The following is a 21,731-nucleotide window of genomic DNA, read 5'->3' as shown; positions in this document are numbered from 1 at the left end:
CCATACATACATGCTACAGACATAGTGCTGTGATTTCACAAGTTCACAACAATACTTAGTGAACCAATTAGTAATATGTAGTCAGACCTGCTAAAATATGAAGTTGCACGTATTGCGCAAAAATATGCACATCATTAATTGCCGATTTGCGCAATTATGAATATATTGGATCACTCTATCTGCATATAAAGCTATTGTAATGTTCTGCCATGCCAACCATTTTCTCCAGTCTCAGGAAACTCCTAGCAGCTTGAAAAATGTAGCAAAAGTGACCCAACACCTGTATTGCGTTCGCAATACACGCATATTACATTGCCGATTTTCGCAATCAAGAAAATATTGGCGATTTCTTGAATTCGCGAATTTATGACGAATATTCGCCAAATATTTGTGAAATATCGCTAATTCGAATATTGCCCCTGCCGCTCATCACTAATTGGGAACAGTATTATATTTATTCCTTATTAATCCAGAAAGAGATGGAGAGGAACTTATGGGTGTGGCGAAGATATATTGATGACGGCCTGTTCATCTGGAAGGGAGAAGAAGAGACATTGGGAAATTTCATCCAAAATATAAATAATAATGACTGGAACCTTAAATTAAGCTATTACAAGTAAAAAGTCTTTGTGCTTCCTAGATCTGGAAATTATGGTTGAAAGAGGTCACCTATATACCAAATCATATTTCAAGTCCACAGATCGGAATGGGTATATACATAGAAGCAGTTGTCATTATAGACCATGGGTAGAGAACATACCTAGAGGACAATTTCAAAGAATAAAAAGGAACTGTACCAAACTTAGCGATTACAAAGAGCAGAGCGAAGTGATCCAACAACGATTTTTGGAAAAGGGTTATGAAGAAATTACATTAGTTAAAGATTAGGAGAGAATTGCATCTACCTATATAGAAAGGGGAGCCGTAAAAGATGGGAATATGCAGACCAGTAATAATAGGGAGATAGATAGGTATAGAACAGCCTTCATTACCCAATATTCCACTTTTTTCCCTCTTTTCAAAGAGGTGATTCGAAAAAATTGGAATATACTGCCTAATGACCCAATTTTGAGTAAGACACTACCCACTAACCCAATTTTCATCTTCAAAAAAGTGCCCACTATTGAAGATAAAACAGTGCATAGTTGTTTACATAAAGACCTTGATGTGCCTTATGGAGCGTTCACATGGTGTGGTTTTTGTACAGCATGCAAAAATAGGTCCAAGGAAGAAAAGAATGGCTACAAGACTGAAACAATCAGGAGCAATGTTTAAGGGAAGGATTATAAAATATAGGGACAAATAACATGTGAACATGCAGGAGTAATGAACGTCCTAGAATGTCCCTGTCACCTTCAATACGTCGGCAGGACTTTAAGAAAATTCAAAGTAAGGATTGGAGAACATATTAGAAACATAAAGAAAGTGTTGGAAATCCATAGTGTATCAGTGCATTTTAAAAACTGTCATCAGCGCGCTCCGGTACATGTAAAGGTTGGATTTGAATTGGAATTATATGTTATGTCTGATAGGTGCTGATTAACCCATTGCACACCTTTTTAGAGTATTTTGTTGCACTTATATACCTTTCTATAAAAGTTTCTGTACCACAAAATGTGCTAGTGGATAGATATACATTGTAATTGGAAGTATTTCTCTTTCATATACCTGCATTGTATTGTACTATACTTTATTCTGACTTTTCAGATTGTGTTATTGTGTATCCATACAATACCTTAGAAGTTTCTTTTACTAGATCATTCCAAGACAGACAAACATTTGTAATGCTTTATTCTTAAAATGCTACAATAAAAAGAGATTGAACCATAAAAACTGTCATCAGCGCAATCCGACGGGACTTAAGTTTATGGGCGTGGAATTAGTACGTAACAGGTGGCGGGGCGAGGACCCGGTTTAATATATTAACAAAAAAGAAGTGGAGTGGATATATAAAATGAAAACTTTAAAACCTGTGGGCATAAATTTAAATTGGGATTTGAAGGCAGTATCGATGTATTAACTGCCGGCTGCTATGTACACTGCTCAAAAAAATAAAGGGTACACAAAAATAACACATCCTAGATCTGAGTTAATTAAATATTCTTCTGAAATACTTTGTTCTTTACATAGTTGAATGTGCTGACAACAAAAACACACAAAAATTAAAAAAATGGAAATCAAATTTTTCAACCCATGGAGGTCTGGATTTGGAGTCACACTCAAAATTAAAGTGAGGAAAGGCGAGACTCCAAGGCTAAGGCGAGAAGTCCTTCAACTCCCAGTAAAAGAAGGTGGACTAGCAGTGCCCAATTGTTTTTTTTATTACTTAATATCACAATATAGTCAGATAAAAGGAAGTTTAGAGGGAGTGACGGGCAGGGAGGAATTATTAAAGATGGGGTGGATTGGGGACACAAATCACTTAGAGGTGTTAGAATCAGGAACACTGGGGAAAAATAATACAGGAAATAGGGTAATGAATTTAATGGAACGTATATGGGTTGAACTTGAAACAATAATGGAAATTAAAGGGTATTTTCATTATACACCCATTTGGAAAAACATGAATTTAAAGGAAATACAAAGGATTAGGCCCTATATAGACTGGGGATAAAAGGGGATAAAATATCTGGTGCAAATATTTGAAGGACATAAATTAAAGGACTTAGTTACCTTAGTAAAGGAGTTTGGGATCCATCCAAACGAAAGCTATAAATATTTACTGCTTAAAAATGCCGTTAGATCATCAGGCAATCCAAATATATATATTAAAGAACACTCAAATAGAATATATAAATTTACTAATGGAGCGCAAAAAAATGGAATTACGGGAAAAAGATACAGAATTCTAATGGAGATGAAGAAAGAACGGATTATAATACCAGCTAGAGGAAAGTGGGAAAAAGAGATTTTATCTTTCACGGAAGAAAAGTGGATTGATGCCCTTGGAAGTTATTTTAAGGTGTCAGAAAGGGCCTCACATAAAATCTCCCAGTTTTTTTATCGTTCATAGGTTACATCGATCTCCTTGGGCGTTAAAGAAAATGGGGGTTAGAGCTATAGATAAGTGTCCAAGATGTATGGGTGAGAGGGCTGACCTTATGCACTGTTTTTGGAGATGTCCTAAATTATTAAGGTATTGGAAAGATATTGTTCATATAACATCTACATCTTTGGGTATCCAAGTTCCGGAAGACCCCGCTGTTTGTATCTTGGGGGCTACGGCACATCTTAAATTAAAAAGAGAAGTACAAACGGTTTTATGTAAAGTACTGTTTCAGGCTAGACTGCTTATACTTCGAAGATGGGTAAATAAAGATCCTCCTACAGTAGGACAGTGGCAGGAAACAGTGTGTAATCTGATCAAATTGGAACAGGCAACTGAGAAATATAAGGGTAGACACGAAAAAGTTTATAAAATTTGGGAGAAATGGTTAAAGGTGTTTGAGGTTTTTTTTTCTTCCTCCTTTCCCTCTCCTCTTTTTCTCTCTCTTCTCCCTGCTCTTTATTCTTTGAGGGGGAGGGGGAGAGAAATTCTCCCCTCTCTCTCCCTCTCTTCAATTGGGTGGGGTTAAAATGCTAATATATGAATGATTATTGTGATGACCCGTTGGACGGTCTGATATTGTATATTGTATGTGTTTTCTAAAAACAATAAAATTTCAATATAAAAAAAAAAATGTAAGTGGAAAAACACACTACAGGCTGATCCAACTTTGATGTAATGTCCTTAAAACAAGTCAAAAAGAGGCTCAGTAGTGTGGGGCCAGTCCATAGCAACAATGCTTTCGTCTTGCAGGAACTGCTGACACACTCCAGCCACATGAGGTCTAGCATTGTCTTGCATTAGGAGGAACCCAGGGCCAACCGCACCAGCATATGGTCTCACAAGGGGTCTGAGGATCTCATCTCGGTACCTAATGGCAGTCAGGCTACCTCTGGCGAGCACATGGAGGGCTGTGCGGCCCTCCAAAGAAATGCCACCCCACACCATTACTGACCCAATGCCAAACCGGTCATGATGGAGGATGTTGCAGGCAGCAGAACGTTCTCCACGGCGTCTCCAGACTCTGTCACGTCTGTCACATGTGCTCAGTGTGAACCTGCTTTCATCTGTGAAGAGCACAGGGCGCCAGTGGCGAATTTGCCAATCTTGGTGTTCTCTGGCAAATGCCAAATGTCCTGCACGGTGTTGGGCTGTAAGCACAACCCCCACCTGTGGACATCGGGCCCTCATATCACCCTCATGGAGTCTGTTTCTGACCATTTGAGCAGACACATGCACATTTGTGGCCTGCTGGAGGTCATTTTGCAGGGCTCTGGCAGTGCTCCTCCTGTTCCTCCTTGCACAAAGGCGGAGGTAGCGGTCCTGCTGCTGGGTTGTTGCCCTCCTACGGCCTCCTCCACGTCTCCTGATGTACTGGCCTGTCTCCTGGTAGCGCCTCCATGCTCTGGACACTACGCTGACAGACACAGTAAACCTTCTTGCCACAGCTCGCATTGATGTGCCATCCGGGATAAGCTGCACTACCTGAGCCTCATGCTACCACTAGAGTGAAAGCACCGCCAGCATTCAAAAGTGACCAAAACATCAGCCAGGAAGCATAGGAACTGAGAATTTGTCTGTGGTCACCACCTGCAGAACCACTCCTTTATTGGGGGTGTCTTGCTAATTGCCTATAATTTCCACCTGTTGTCTATCCCATTTGCACAACAGCATGTGAAATTGATTGTCACTCAGTGTTGCTTCCTAAGTGGACAGTTTGATTTCACAGAAGTGTGATTGACTTGGAGTTACATTGTGTTGTTTAAGTGTTCCCTTTATTTTTTTTGAGCAGTGTATGATAGAGAGCTTTTATTAGTAGCATATACGGTGGATATTAGTGGGTATACAAGATAGGGAATACGGCACAAGAATAAGGAACATCTAGACTTCACTTGTAGGCAATTGTAGAAAAAAGCCACTAGTGCTTTATAACCGTGATGGGATGTATTATTATATTACTGTAATGTTTTTATACATTTATAAAATGCTTGTATAATTTTATTATTGAGAGATATGGAAATGTATTTATATTGAAAAATACCTCACTATATTAATAAGAGGGAGTTCATTTTTGTGGACATGACGTCCCGAATGACGCGGTTTAAATGCACCCATACCAGAAGTGAATGTCGGTACGACCCTGACGAAACGGAGTGAAACCCGGGTCGGGCAGTGATATTTTGTGATTTGATTAAGACAACAACTTTGTAAGTACAATGAATTGGGACTATTTTTATCTATACACGGTGAGCACTATGTATGCATCTTTTCTTAAGGCTGCAGCACTGGAATAATGGGCAGAAACGAGCATTGCGGTACCTGCATTCAGCACTGAAGTATATTGCCGTAGCAAGAAAAGTGTGAACACCCATGGGTTAAGAGACAGCACGCATACTTTGTTAGTTGTGTTGAGCATACTTTTGATTGTTTCACCTTTACCACTTGATTAGTTTGCGCAGATCCGCTACCTTTTTTCTTTTGTTTTCTATACGGAGGACTGGGATAACTCCAGATAGGATTTTGCAGCATGCAATATGCATGTGTATTAAGAAATCACCAATATTAATATATTTTTTGGTATTACAAAATATAACTAGCATGAATTAACTTTATCTCTTTTAAATAGTTTGCAATATTTTATTCAGATTATTTTCAATTCCCTTTTAAAACTGGAGCAATTTTGTCAACTTAAAAACAAGCAACATCTCAATTTAATGAATAAATTACACACCGGAAAATATTTAGAAAATGATGAAGCATTATCTCCCTGTTCTGTTTTTGTCTGGGAGATAATTACCCATGAAATTAATGGACAACAATAAATATAGCATAGTATTAGACCTGTCACAGTGATTAATAACACTTTGAAAGCTGGAAAACTCAATAACAGCCAAAAAAGGGTCTTTAAACAGTAATAGAATGATTTGGCCTTTTAATGTGTTAAATGTGATATTTAGGCCTAGATGCATTGTACTTTTGTTTGTTTTAAAAAATTCATTCATATGCCAGAGCCTTCTGAAATCCCACTACGGAATTTTCTATTCCGCTCCAGCCAGCAGCCAACCCTTGTGCCAATGTGACTTTGACAACAGGCTGTCAACCTATTTCCCCTCAGGGCTAACTAGTTTGCAGAATTCCTGTGTGAGATTTATTTGGAAAGAGGTTATTTGGGAAGTGTATTTCATTTGTGGCCATAATTGAACCTTGTGAAAGTAGGATTAGTAACAGACAGCAGAAGCGACTAATTACATTTCACGTGACAAAGGGGCATTCACTAGTGAATTATACTGTCTTATTCTACATCTTAAAAAAATATGCATGAAAGAGTCAAAAATAACCCGTTGCCGTATCATGCACTAGGTAGAGACATGTTGCAAACAAGTAAGGCAGTTTTTACTGGACATGTGAAAAATGCAGAGGAATGGCACATACAGTCAGGTCTATAAATATTGGGACGTTGACACAATTCTAACATTTTTGGCTCTATACACTACCACAATGGATTTGAAATGAAACAAACAAGATGTGCTTTAACTGCAGACGGTCAGCTTTAATTTGAGGGCATTTACATCCAAATCAGGTGAACGGTGTAGGAATTATAACAGTTTGCATATGTGCCTCCCACTTGTTAAGGAACCAAAAGTAATGGGACAGAATAATAATCATAACTCAAACTTTCACTTTTTAATACTTGGTTGCAAATTCTTTGCAGTCAATTACAGCCTGAAGTCTGAAACACATAGACATCACCAGACGCTGGGTTTTATCCCTGGTGATGCTCTGCCAGGCCTCTACTGCAACTGTCTTCAGTTCCTGCTTGTTCTTGGGGAATTTTCCCTTCAGTTTTGTATTCAGCAAATGAAATGCATGCTCAATCGGATTCAGGTCAGGTGATTGACTTGGCCATTGCATAATATTCCACTTCTTTCCCTTAAAAAACTCTTTGGTTGCTTTTGCAGTATGCTTTGGGTCAATGTCCATCTGCACTGTGAAGCGCCGTCCAATGAGTTCTGAAGCATTTGGCTGAATATGAGCAGATAATATTGCCCAAAACACTTCAGAATTCATCCTGCTGCTTTTGTCAGCAGTCACATCATCAATAAATATAAGAGAACCAGCTCCATTGGCAGTCATACATGCCCACGCCATGACACTACCACCACCATGCTTCACTGATGAGGTGGCATGCTTAGGATCATAAGCAGTTCCTTTCCTTCTCCATACTCTTCTCTTCCCATCACTCTGATACAAGTTGATCTTGGTCTCATCTGTCCATAGGATGTTGTTCCAGAACTGTGAAGGCTTTTTTAGATGTCGTTTGGCAAACTCTAATCTGGCCTTCCTGTTTTTGAGGCTCACCAATCGTTTACATCTTGTGGTGACCCCATTGTATTCACTCTGGTGAAGTCTTCTCTTGATTGTTGACTTCGACACACATACACCTACCTCCTGGAGAGTGTTCTTGATCTGGCCAACTGTTGTGAAGGGTGTTTTCTTCACCAGAGAAAGAATTCTTCGGTCATCCACCACAGTTGTTTTTTGTGGTCTTCCAGGTCTTTTGGTGTTGCTGAGCTCACCGATGCGTTCTTTCTTTTTAAGAATGTTCCAAACAGTTGTTTTGGCCACGCCTAATGTTTTTGCTATCTCTCTGATGGGTTTATTTTGTTTTTTTCAGCCTAATGATTGCTTGCTTCACTGATAGTGACAGCTCTTTGGATCTCATCTTGAGAGTTGACAGCAACAGATTCCAAATGCAAATAGCACACTTGAAATGAACTCTGGACCTTGTATCTGCTCATTGTAATTGGGATAATGAGGGAATAACACACACTTGACCATGGAACAGCTGAGAAGCCAATTGTCCCATTACTTTTGGTTCCTTAACAAGTGGGAGGCACATATGCAAACTGTTGTAATTCCTACACCATTCACCTGCTTTGGATGTAAATACCCTCAAATTAAAGCTGACAGTCTGCAGTTAAAGCACATCTTGTTTGTTTCATTTCAAATCCATTGTAGTGGTGTATAGAGCCCAAAATGTTACAATTGTGTCGATGTCCCAATATTTATGGACCTGACTGTATGTGTGAGTTTGGGGTAAGTAGTTCATATTGAAATGCACTGACAAAATAGAAATGTTGAACAATTGTTATACACCAAATCGATGCAGCTGCTGATTCATGGTCACAGACCATGGCCATAATGAGTGTGCAGTCTGATTGCAGTGATGAGTTGCTCTTCTTTCTGCATCCTTTGCTTTTTGCTAACTGTAGAGCCATCAGTGGTGAGAATAGGCTGGTACTATTCACACACATCATGTTATATAATCCTGAGACTTTTGAACCGCATTATTGCACAGAAATCATAGCTGACATATCATTTGGTGCAGGAGACACAGGCATATACGGTAAGCTACACTATTTTGAGAAGGGAGAGAGAAACACAATATCTCCCATGGAATGCACACTGAGATCTTAACTTTCATGTCCAAGTAGGCACAACTAGTGATGGACGAACATCGGCCAGGACGGTTCGCGAACGAAACGAACCCCAAGTTCGCAGCGGGCCCCATTTACTTTAATGGCAGGTGAACCTGAAAAACCTTCAGCTCATATTTGCAGCCAGCAAACACTTACTAGAAGTACACAAATAGTCCCACAACATGGACAGTGATATACCAGAGGGGGATCATTGGCAAAAAATTTCCACAAAAAATTTATTTTAATCAGGGGCCATTTTTATTCGTCTTAAAGGGAAACTCTCAAAAATGTGCCCTGCTGGAGCCTAGAAAGATTTTATTTCCTATCGGTTTGATGTATACAAATGTGCAGCACTCCATGTTTTTGTATGCTGCAGAGTCTATTAAAAAAATGCATATGTTAACGTAATTTTTTTTTCTACCAAAGAACTGAATGGTGAACGGACGCCACTGTACGGCATCAGTCTAAAGCATCTGTTAACGCATATATTTTTGGTATGCATTAAATGGATGGCAAATATAGGATGTCAACCCAGCCCTAGTGTCAGAATAAGCAGCAGTACACAGCGGAGCAGCGTGACAGAGAGGGGAGGCTGCCATGTACTGATAGAGCGCTACCTGGTCCTGGTGGTCAGGGATGAGGACTGTGTTTCCCAAGGATCATTTTCTACTGGAAAATACAGGGCACAGTATAATACACTAGAATTTATATAATATAAAGATACTAGCCCTACCCTTGAATGATAATACAATTAGGTGGTCATTTATTATATAGAAATACATCTATGTTAGGTGTATTTCTGACACAGATTGTGGCGCAATGGTCCTTAGCACCGCAATCTGCATATTTTTCCCGCTCATGCCAGGTCTAAAAGAGGATGGCATGCGCAGGGAAAGGGATACAGTGATCGCCATCCAGTTATTGGATACCACCGCCATACATTGACCGGATAACACCTCTGTACAGTGACCGGATAACACCGCCATACCGTGACCGGATAAAATAGTATAACAGGACACAGTACTGGGAATGACTAGGGGCACTGCACAGGGTGTGGTAAGAGGGCACAATGCAGGGTATAAGGGGGCACAGTAGGGGTGAGGGGCACAGTACAGAGTGGGGGGCACAGTCACATGACCCTGTGACATTAGAAGGTCCTTATGGTGAATGCGGTTCACACGCCACCATGATAAGAGGCAGAGGAGTGAGACAGGGGTGTGATTATGTTGCTAAAGATAAAAAATGTAACTGTCTGCCAGTACAAACCCCAAAAATTAGGCAATAGGCATTCACCTGACAGCAAAAAACTTTGGATTCTGTGGCTGGAGGTACATTAGGCGGTCACAGGATAAAAATGTAACTGTCGGCCAGTACAGGCCCCAAGATTCTGCCATTATTATTGGTATACACTCACCTAAAGAATTATTAGGAACATCATACTAATATGGTGTTGGACACCCTTTTGCCTTCAGAACTGTCTTAATTCTACGTGGCATTGATTCAACAAGGTGCTGATAGCATTCTTTAGAAATGTTGGCCCATATTGATAGGATAGCATCTTGCAGTTGATGGAGATTTGAAGGATGCACATCCTGGGCACGAAGCTCCCGTTCCACCACATCCCAAAGATGCTCTATTGGGTTGAGATCTGGTGACTGTGGGGGCCATTTTAGTACAGTGAACTCATTGTCATGTTCAAGAAACCAATTTGAAATGATTCAAGCTTTGTGACATGGTGCATTATCCTGCTGGAAGTAGCCATCAGAGGATGGATACATGTTCTCATTCTGTTTACGCCAAATTCGGACTCTACCATTTGAATGTCTCAACAGAAATTGAGACTCATCAGACCAGGCAACATTTTTCCAGTCTTCAACAGTCCAATTTTGGTGAGCTCATGCACATTGTAGCCTCTTTTTCCTTCTGCTGTTGTAGCCCATCCGCCTCAAGGTTGTGCGTGTTGTGGCTTCACAAATGCTTTGCTGCATACCTCGGTTGTAACGAGTGGTTATTTCAGTCAACGTTGCCCTTCTATCAGCTTGAATCAGTCGGCCCATTCTCCTCTGACCTCTAGCATCCACAAGGCATTTTTGCCCACAGGACTGCCGCATACTGGATGTTTTTCCCTTTTCACACCATTCTTTGTAAACCCTAGAAATGGTTGTGCGTGAAAATCCCAGTAACTGAGCAGATTGTGAAATACTCAGACCGGCCCGTCTGGCACCAACAACCATGCCACGCTCAAAATTGCTTAAATCACCTTTCTTTCCCATTCTGACATTCAGTGTGGAGTTCAGGAGATTGTCTTGACCAGGACCACCCCCCTAAATGCATTGAAGCAACTGCCATGTGATTGGTTGACTAGATAATTGCATTAATGAGAAATAGAACAGGTGTTCCTAATAATTCTTTAGGTGAGTGTATATAACCCCTGCTTCAATCAGTTTTTTTGGGGGGCAACTGGTTAATAATACCAGTAGAAATTATTTCTTCAAATAGTGTTTTTCACTCTGTGTAGATGCGGTAACGCAGCAAAACCGCAGACAAATCCTGCACTACCTAAATGCACTTTATAGAAAGTATATTATTGGTATATAACACCCCTGCTTCAATCAGTTGTTTTAGTGGGCAACTGGTAGATCACACCAGTAGAAATTATTGGTTCTAATAGTGTTTGTCACTCTGTGTGGCTGCAGTATCGCACCAGAACCGCACACAACTGCTAAACAATACAATATATTATAAATATATTATAAGTATATTACATCCCTCAGTAAGTCACACCTATACCAGTTCTTAAAAGGACTTTTGTGGCCCTATTAGCTAGTGTTTTGTGTCCCTAACAGTCTGACCCTGCTCCACACAGCAACCTCTCCCTATACTGGCAAAAGACTGAATGTAAAATGGCACCCAGAACAGGTTTATTTATAAGGTAGGGGGTATGTCCATGTGCTGAAATGTCTCTATTGGCTGTCCTGTACCACCTGATGGATGTGTCATGGGTAGGGATGAGCGAACCCGAACTGTATAGTTCGGGTTCGTACCGAATTTTGGGGTGTCCGTGACACGGACCCGAACCCGAACATTTTCGTAAAAGTCCGGGTTCGGGTTCGGTGTTCGGCTCTTTCTTGGCGCTTTTTGAAAGGCTGCAAAGCAGCCAATCAACAAGCGTCATGCTACTTGCCCCAAGAGGCCATCACAGCCATGCCTACTATTGGCATGGCTGTGATTGGCCAGTGCAGCATGTGACCCAGCCTCTATTTAAGCTGGAGTCACGTAGCGCCGCACATCACTCTGCTATGATCAGTATAAGGAGAGGTTGCAGCTGCGATGTTAGGGCGAGATTAGGCAGATTAACTCCTCCAAAAGACTTCATTCTGTGATCGATCTGCAGCTGTGGATCATTGAAGTGCTATTATTGACTTGCTCACTTTTTTGAGGCTGCCCAGAGCGTTTTTAGATCACTTTTTTTCTGGGGTGATCGGCGGCCATTTTGTGACTTGTGGTGCGCCAGCACAAGCTATCACCAAGTGTATTTAACCATCGATAGTGTGGTTATTTTGTGCTATATCCTACATCAGCTGCAGGCTAAGCCTGTGTCACCAAAGTGCATTTAACCATCAACAGTCTGGTTATTTTTTGGCCATATACTACATCAGCTGCAGGCTGAGCCTGTGTCACCGAAGTGCATTTAACCATCGACAGTCTGATTATTTTTTGGCCATATACTACATCTGGTGCAGGCTGAGCCTGTGTCACCCAAGTGCATTTAACCATCAACAGTGTGGTTATTTTTTGGCCATATATTACATCAGGGGCAAGTTGAGCCTGTCACAAAGCGCCTAAAAAATAGACCTGACATTTCTATTCAACCAAATCTGTACTGTTTTAGCTGGTCAAGTTATTTGTAGTGACCGTAAAAGCACACTTTTTTTTCTGGGTTGAGAAACCATTCCCAAATTTGCCATTCTCAAAATAACTAGTTTCTGGTATTTGAGGCCTACTTGAAATCTATCCCAAAAAGAATATCTTACATTGAAGCTAGTGATAGTGTCATTCAGAAAAACCTAAGACACACGCTAGCGTGCTAATAGAAATCTGATTCTGTGATTAAACCTATACCTGTCACACAGCGCAAAAAAAAACAGGCCTCACATCTCTATTTAACCAAATCTCTACTGTTTTAGCTGGTCAAGTTATTTGTAGTGACCGTAAAAGCACACTTTTTTTTCTGGGTTGAAAAACCATTCCCAAATTTGCCATTCTCAAAATAACTAGTTTCTGGTATTTGAGGCCTACTTGAAATCTATCCCAAACAGAATATCTTACATTGAAGCTAGTGATAGTGTCATTCAGAAAAACCTAAGACACACGCTAGCGTGCTGATAGAAATCTGATTCTGTGATTAAACCTATACCTGTCACACAGCGCAAAAAAAAACAGGCCTCACATCTCTATTTAACCAAATCTCTACTGTTTTAGCTGGTCAAGTTATTTGTAGTGACCGTAAAAGCACACTTTTTTTCTGGGTTGAAAAACCATTCCCAAATTTGCCATTCTCAAAATAACTAGTTTCTGGTATTTGAGGCCTACTTGAAATCTATCCCAAAAAGAATATCTTACATTGAAGCTAGTGATAGTGTCATTCAGAAAAACCTAAGACACACGCTAGCGTGCTGATAGAAATCTGATTCTGTGATTAAACCTATACCTGTCACACAGCGCAAAAAAAAACAGGCCTCACATCTCTATTTAACCAAATCTCTACTGTTTTAGCTGGTCAAGTTATTTGTAGTGACCGTAAAAGCACACTTTTTTTTTCTGGGTTGAAAAACCATTCCCAAATTTGCCATTCTCAAAATAACTAGTTTCTGGTATTTGAGGCCTACTTGAAATCTATCCCAAACAGAATATCTTACATTGAAGCTAGTGATAGTGTCATTCAGAAAAACCTAAGACACACGCTAGCGTGCTGATAGAAATCTGATTCTGTGATTAAACCTATACCTGTCACACAGCGCAAAAAAAAACAGGCCTCACATCTCTATTTAACCAAATCTCTACTGTTTTAGCTGGTCAAGTTATTTGTAGTGACCGTAAAAGCACACTTTTTTTTCTGGGTTGAAAAACTATTCCCAAATTTGCCATTCTCAAAATTGTGGTGAACGGGAACAATGAGGAAAACATCTAATAAGGGACGCGGACGTGGACATGGTCGTAATGTTGTTAGTGGACCCTCTGGTGCTGGGAGAGGACGTGGCCGTTCTGCCACAGCCACACGTCCTAGTGAACCAACTACCTCAGGTCCCAGTAGCCAGCAGAATTTACAGCGATATGTGGTGGGGCCCAATGCCGTTCTAAGGATGGTAAGGCCTGAGCAGGTGCAGGCATTAGTCAATTGGGTGGCCGACAGTGGATCCAGCACGTTCACATTATCTCCCACCCAGTCTTCTGCAGAAAGCGCACAGATGGCGCATGAAAACCAAGTCCATCGGTCTGTCACATCACCCCCATGCATATCAGGGAAACTGTCTGAGCCTCAAGTTATGCAGCAGTCTCTTATGCTGTTTGAAGACTCTGCTGCCAGGGTTTCCCAAGGGCATCCACCTAGCCCTTCCCCAGGGGTGGAAGAGATAGAATGCACTAACGCACAACCACTTATTTTTCCTGATGATGAGTACATGGGAATACCACCTCAGATCGTCTCTGATGATGACGAAACACAGGTGCCAACTGCTGCGTGTTTCTGCAGTGTGCAGACTGAACAGGAGGTCAGGGATCAAGACTGGGTGGAAGACGATGCAGGGGACGATGAGGTCCTAGACCCCACATGGAATGAAGGTCGTGCCACTGACTTTCACAGTTCGGAGGAAGAGGCAGTGGTGAGACCGAGCCAACAGCGTAGCAAAAGAGGGAGCAGTGGGCAAAATCAGAACACCCGCTGCCAAGAGACTCCGCCTGCTACTGACCGCCGCCATCTGGGACCGAGCACCCCAAAGGCAGCTTCAAGGAGTTTCCTGGCATGGCACTTCTTCAAACAATGTGCTGACGACAAGACCCGAGTGGTTTGCACGCTGTGCCATCAGAGCCTGAAGCAAGGCATTAACGTTCTGAACCTTAGCACAACCTGCATGACCAGGCACCTGCATGCAAAGCATGAACTGCAGTGGAGTAAACACCTTAAAAACAAAGAAGTCACTCAGGCTCCCCCTGCTACCTCTTCTGCTGCTGCTGCCTCGGCCTCTTCTGCTGCTGCCGCCGCCTCGGCCTCTTCCTCCGCCTCTGGAGGAACGTTGGCACCTGCCGCCCAGCAAACATGGGATGTACCACCAACACCACCACCTGCGTCACCAAGCATCTCAACCATGTCACACGGCAGCGTTCAGCTCTCCATCTCACAAACATTTGAGAGAAAGCGTAAATTCCCACCTAGCCACCCTCGATCCCTGGCCCTGAATGCCAGCATTTCTAAACTACTGGCCTATGAAATGCTGTCATTTAGGCTGGTGGACACACACAGCTTCAAACAGCTCATGTCACTTGCTGTCCCACAGTATGTTGTTCCCAGCCGCCACTACTTCTCCAAGAGAGCCGTGCCTTCCCTGCACAAACAAGTGTCCGATAAAATCAACTGTGCACTGCGCAACGCCATCTGTGGCAAGGTCCACCTAACCACAGATACGTGGACCAGTAAGCACGGCCAGGGACGCTATATCTCCCTAACTGCACACTGGGTAAATGTAGTGGCGGCTAAACCCCAGGCGGAGAGCTGTTTGGCGCACGTCCTTCCGCCGCCAAGGATCGCAGGGCAACATTCTTTGCCTCCTGTCTCCTCCTCCTCCTACTCAGCTTCCTCCTCCTCTTCTTCCACCTGCTCATCCAGTCAGCCACACACCTTCACCACCAACTTCAGCACAGCACGGGGTAAACGTCAGCAGGCCATTCTGAAACTCATATGTTTGGGGGACAGGCCCCACACCGCACAGGAGTTGTGGCGGGGTATAGAACAACAGACCGACGAGTGGTTGCTGCCGGTGAGCCTCAAGCCCGGTCTGGTGGTGTGCGATAATGGGCAAAATCTCGTTGCAGCTCTGGGACTAGCCGGTTTGACGCACATCCCTTGCCTGGCGCATGTGCTGAATTTGGTGGTGCAGAAGTTCATTCGCAACTACCCCGACATGTCAGAGCTGCTGCATAAAGTGCGGGCCGTCTGTTCGCGCTTCCGGCGTTCACACCCTGCCGCTGCTCGCCTGTCTGCGCTACAGCGTAACTTCGGCCTTCCCGCTCACCGCCTCATATGCGACGTACCCACCAGGTGGAACTCCACCTTGCATATGCTGGACAGACTGTGCGAGCAGCAGCAGGCCATAGTGGAGTTTCAGCTGCAGCACGCACGGGTCAGTCGCACTGCGGATCAGACACACTTCACCACCAATGACTGGGCCTCCATGCTAGACCTGTGTGCCCTGTTGCGCTGTTTCGAGTACTCCACCAACATGGCCAGTGGCGATGACGCCGTTATCAGCGTTACAATACCACTTCTATGTCTCCTTGAGAAAACACTTAGGGCGATGATGGAAGAGGAGGTGGCCCAGGAGGAAGAGGAGGAAGAGGGGTCATTTTTAGCACTTTCAGGCCAGTCTCTTCAAAGTGACTCAGAGGGAGGTTTTTTGCAACACCAGAGGCCAGGTACAAATGTGGCCAGACAGGGCCCACTACTGGAGGACGAGGAGGACGAGGATGAGGAGGAGGTGGAGGAGGATGAGGATGAAGCATGTTCACAGCGGGGTGGCACCCAAAGCAGCTCGGGCCCATCACTGGTGCGTGGCTGGGGGGAAACACAGGACGATGACGATACGCCTCCCACAGAGGACAGCTTGTCCTTACCTCTGGGCAGCCTGGCACACATGAGCAACTACATGCTGCAGTGCCTGCGCAACGACAGCAGAGTTGCCCACATTTTAACGTGTGCGGAATTCTGGGTTGCCACCCTGCTGGATCTGGATTGCCACCCTGCAGTACAAAGACAATGTGCCCACCTTACTTCCTACACTGGAGCGTGATAGGAAGATGCGCGAGTACAAGCGCACGTTGGTAGACGCGCTACTGAGAGCATTACCAAATGTCACAGGGGAACCAGTGGAAGCCCAAGGCGAAGACAGAGGAGGAGCAAGAGGTCGCCAACGCAGCTGTGTCACGGCCAGCTCCTCTGAGGGCAGGGATAGCATGGCAGAGATGTGGAAAAGTTTTGTCACCACGCCACAGCTAACTGCACCACCACCTGATATGGAACGTGTTAGCAGGAGGCAACATTTCAGGAGGCAACATGGTGGAACAGTACCTGTGCACACCCCTCCACGTACTGACTGATGGTTCGGCCCCATTCAACTTCTGGGTCTCCAAATTGTCCACGTGGCCAGAGCTAGCCTTTTATGCCTTGGAGGTGCTGGCCTGCCCGGTGGCCAGCGTTTTGTCTGAACGTGTTTTCAGCACGGCAGGGGGCGTCATTACAGACAAACGCAGCCGCCTGTCTACAGCCAATGTGGACAAGCTGACGTTAATAAAAATGAACCAGGCATGGATCCCACAGGACCTGTCCATCCCTTGTGCAGATTAGATATTAACTACCTCCCCTTAACAATATATTATTCTACTCCAGGGCACTTCCTCATTCAATACTATTTTTAATTTCATTTTACCATTATTTTGCGGGGCAACCCAAAGTTGAATGAACCTCTCCTCTGTCTGGGTGCCGGGGCCTAAATGTGTGACAGTGGCCTGTTCCAGTGGTGGGTGACGTGAAGCCTGATTCTCTGCTATGACATGAAGACAGATTCTGCGCTGACATAAGGCCAGATTCTCTGTTACGGGACCGCTCTCCTCTGTCTGGGTGCCGGGGCCTAAATGTGTGACAGTGGCCTGTTCCAGTGGTGGGTGACGTGAAGCCTGATTCTCTGCTATGACATAAAGACAGATTCTGCGCTGACATAAGGCCAGATTCTCTGTTACGGGACCTCTCTCCTCTGCCTGGGTGCCTGGGCCTAAATGTGTGACAGTGGCCTGTTCCAGTGGTGGGTGACGTGAAGCCTGATTCTCTGCTATGACATTAAGACAGATTCTGCGCTGACATAAGGCCAGATTCTCTGTTACGGGACCTCTCTCCTCTGCCTGGGTGCCTGGGCCTAAATGTGTGACAGTGGCCTGTTCCAGTGGTGGGTGACGTGAAGCCTGATTCTCTGCTATGACATGAAGACAGATTCTCCGCTGACATAAGGCCAGATTCTCTGTTACGGGACCGCTCTCCTCTGTCTGGGTGCCGGGGCCTAAATGTGTGACAGTGGCCTGTTCCAGTGGTGGGTGACGTGAAGCCTGATTCTCTGCTATGACATGAATACAGATTCTGCGCTGACATAAGGCCAGATTCTCTGTTACGGGACCTCTCTCCTCTGCCTGGGTGCCTGGGCCTAAATGTGTGACAGTGGCCTGTTCCAGTGGTGGGTGACGTGAAGCCTGATTCTCTGCTATGACATGAAGACAGATTCTGCGCTGACATAAGGCCAGATTCTCTGTTACGGGACCTCTCTCCTCTGCCTGGTTGCCTGGGCCTAAATGTGTGACAGTGGCCTGTTCCAGTGGTGGGTGACGTGAAGCCTGATTCTCTGCTATGACATGAAGACAGATTCTGCGCTGACATAAGGCCAGATTCTCTGTTACGGGACCTCTCTCCTCTGCCTGGGTGCCTGGGCCTAAATGTGTGACAGTGGCCTGTTCCAGTGGTGGGTGACGTGAAGCCTGATTCTCTGCTATGACATGAAGACAGATTCTGCGCTGACATAAGGCCAGATTCTCTGTTACGGGACATCTCTCCTCTGCCTGGGTGCCTGGGCCTAAATGTGTGACAGTGGCCTGTTCCAGTGGTGGGTGACGTGAAGCCTGATTCTCTGCTATGACATGAAGACAGATTCTGCGCTGACATAAGGCCAGATTCTCTGTTACGGGTCCTCTCTCCTCTGCCTGGGTGCCTGGGCCTAAATGTGTGACAGTGGCCTGTTCCAGTGGTGGGTGACGTGAAGCCTGATTCTCTGCTATGACATGAAGACAGATTCTGCGCTGACATAAGGCCAGATTCTCTGTTACGGGACCGCTCTCCTCTGTCTGGGTGCCGGGGCCTAAATGTGTGACAGTGCCCCAGTTCCAGTGGTGGGTGACGTGAAGCCTGATTCTCTGCTATGACATGAAGACAGATTCTGTGCTGACATCAGGCCAGATTCTCTGTTACGGGACCTCTCTCCTCTGCCTGGGTGCCGGGGCCTAAATGTGTGACAGTGGCCTGTTCAAGTGGTGGGTGACGTGAAGCCTGATTCTCTGCTATGACATGAAGACTGATTCTGCGCTGACATGAAGCCAGATTCTCTGCTATGGCATGAAGAGACTGATTCTCTGCTGACATGAAGCCAGATTCTTTGCTATGGCATGAAGAGACTGATTCTCTGCTGACGTGAAGCCAGATTCTCTGCTATGGGACCTCTGTCCAATTGATATTGGTTCATTTTTATTTTTTTATTTTTTATTTTCATTCATTTCCCTATCCACATTTGTTTGCAGGGGATTTACCTATATGTTGCTGCCTTTTGCAGCCCTCTAGCTCTTTCCTGGGCTGTTTTACAGCCTTTTTAGTGCCCAAAAGTTCGGGTCCCCATTGACTTCAATGGGGTTCGGGTTCGGGACGAACTTCTCAAACCCGAACATCCAGGTGTTCGCTCAACTCTAGTCATGGGTCAAAGTTATTCACAATGTAAAAGAATATGGCGGGCGCGAATATCGCCATATGTTCGCCCAACAGCGAACGAGCAAAGTTTCCCACGAAACGACCGCCGGGCGAACTGCAAGGCAATCTCTAGTCTCAACAGGTCTTAAAAATAAAAGAAGTGCACATTGTATGATTTTTTAATAATTAGATTGCATTTCATTGCATCACCTACAAACCAGCAAGAATTCTGGCTCTCACAGACCTGTTAATTTTTCTTTAACCCCTTAAGGACTTAGGACGTACCGGTACGCCATGTTTGCCGAGTCCTTAAGGACCCATGATGTACCGGTACGTCCTAACTTTAAAACTACATTGTGGCGCGGCGGGGGTTAATCGGAACAGGATGTCCGATGAAATCATTCAGCAGGCATCCTGTCACAACCCCCGGGGTTCATGTGACCCCCCGCATCAGCGATCGCAGCAAACCGCAGGTCAATTCAGACCTGCGCTTTGCGGCTTTACCTGAGGCTTGCGGCGGCGGTGCCATCGGGTCCCCATGCGGCTGTAGGGGGGACCCGATGGCATGGAAGGCAGCGCGATGCCTTCCTTAGGCATCAGCGCTGCCTTCCGGTGACGAGCCTGTGAGATCCAGCCCCCTGGCTCTCACAGGCCGGAAGCTGTATGAGTAATACACACAGTATTACTCATACAGCCAATGCATTCCAGTACAGAAGTATTGGAATGCATTGTAAAGGGGATTAGACCCCCAAAAGTTCAAGTCCTAAAGTGGGACAAAAAATTAAGTGAAAAAATAAAAAGTTTAAAGTAAAAATAAACAAAAACTTCATTTTCCCCAAATAGGGGGGGGGGGGGGGAGAAAGGATACATATTAGGTATTGCCGTGTCCATATAGACCGGCTCTATAAACATATCACATGACCTAACCCCTCAGATGAACACCGTAAAAAATAAAAAATAAAAACTGTGCTAAATAAACCATTTTTTTGTCACCTTACATCACAAAAGGTACAACAGCAAGCGATCAAAAAGGCGTTTGACCACCAAAATAGTACCAATCTAACCGTCACCTCATCCCTCAAAAAATGAGCCCCTACCTGAGACAATCGCCCAGTGAAGAAAAAACTATGGTCCAGAATATTGAGACACATTTTTTTTGTTTAAAAAAAGCTGTTATTGTGTAAAACTTATATACCGTATATACTCGAGTATAAGACGAGTTTTTTGGCACATATTGTTGTGCTTAAAAAGCCCCCTCGTCTTATACTCGAGTCTAGGTCTGTATTATGGCAACTTACATTGCCCGGATCCTTAGACACGCCCATCTCATTAGTATTCACTTGGCGCAATGTGATCCCGGCGAGCGAGGGTGCCGGGCGCATGCGCAGGATCTCCGAATGTCGGGGACAGGAAAATACCGCCCAGCGAAGTGAATACTAATGAGATGGGCGTGTCTAAGGATCCGGCAGTTGGGACGCGGCTGGGCACAAAGAACGCCCCTTGGGCAGAAAGGACAGGTGATTATAAAGATTATATTTAACGTTTTACAATGCGCACAGGGATTATGCTCAGAAGGCCTGTCAGTGTCCCTTTAAGCTCCCAGTGTAAATTTCGCGAGACACGCGGGCCGCGAGATTTACACTGGGAGCAGACCGCGAGATTTACACCGGCAGTAAGTACCGGCCCCTGCACAGCCTTCCCTCCCTGTATTTAATGCAGAGTGTGTGTGTATATAATTCACACACTCTGCATTAAATACAGGGAGTCAGAGTCAGACTCCCATCAATCTGAGTCACCCTCTTGCAGATGTGTGTATATAATGTAGAGTGTGTGCATTATATACACATACACTCTGCATTATAGCTGCATTTCCCACCCTAGTCTTATACTCGAGTCAATAATTTTTCCCATTTTTTTGGGGTAAGATTAGGGGCCTCGGCTTATACTCGGGTCGGCTTATACTCGAGTATATACAGTAAATAAAAAAAAGTATACATATTAGGTATCGCCGCGTCCGTATCGACCGGCTCTATAAAAATATCACATGATCTAAACCCTGAGATGAACACCGTAAAAAATAAAAAATAAAAACTGTGCTAAATAAACCATTTTTTGTCACCTTACATCACAAAAAGTGTAATAGCAAGCGATCAAAAAGTCATATGCACCCCAAAATAGTGCCAATCAAACCTTCATCTCATGCCGCAAAAAATGAGACCCTACCTAAGATAATCGCCCAAAAACTGACAAAAACTATGGCTCTCAGAATATGGAGACACTAAAACATGATTTTTTTTTTGTTTCAAAAATGATATTATTGTGTAAAACTTACATAAATAAAAAAAAGTATACATATTAGGTATCGCAGCGTCCATGACAACCTGGTCTATAAAAATATCACATGATCTAACCTGTCAGACGAATGTTGTAAATAACC

Source organism: Bufo bufo, chromosome 1 (genome assembly GCF_905171765.1).
Source record: "Bufo bufo chromosome 1, aBufBuf1.1, whole genome shotgun sequence".
NCBI classification, from domain to species: domain Eukaryota; kingdom Metazoa; phylum Chordata; class Amphibia; order Anura; family Bufonidae; genus Bufo; species Bufo bufo.
This window is presented reverse-complemented; position numbering follows the sequence as displayed.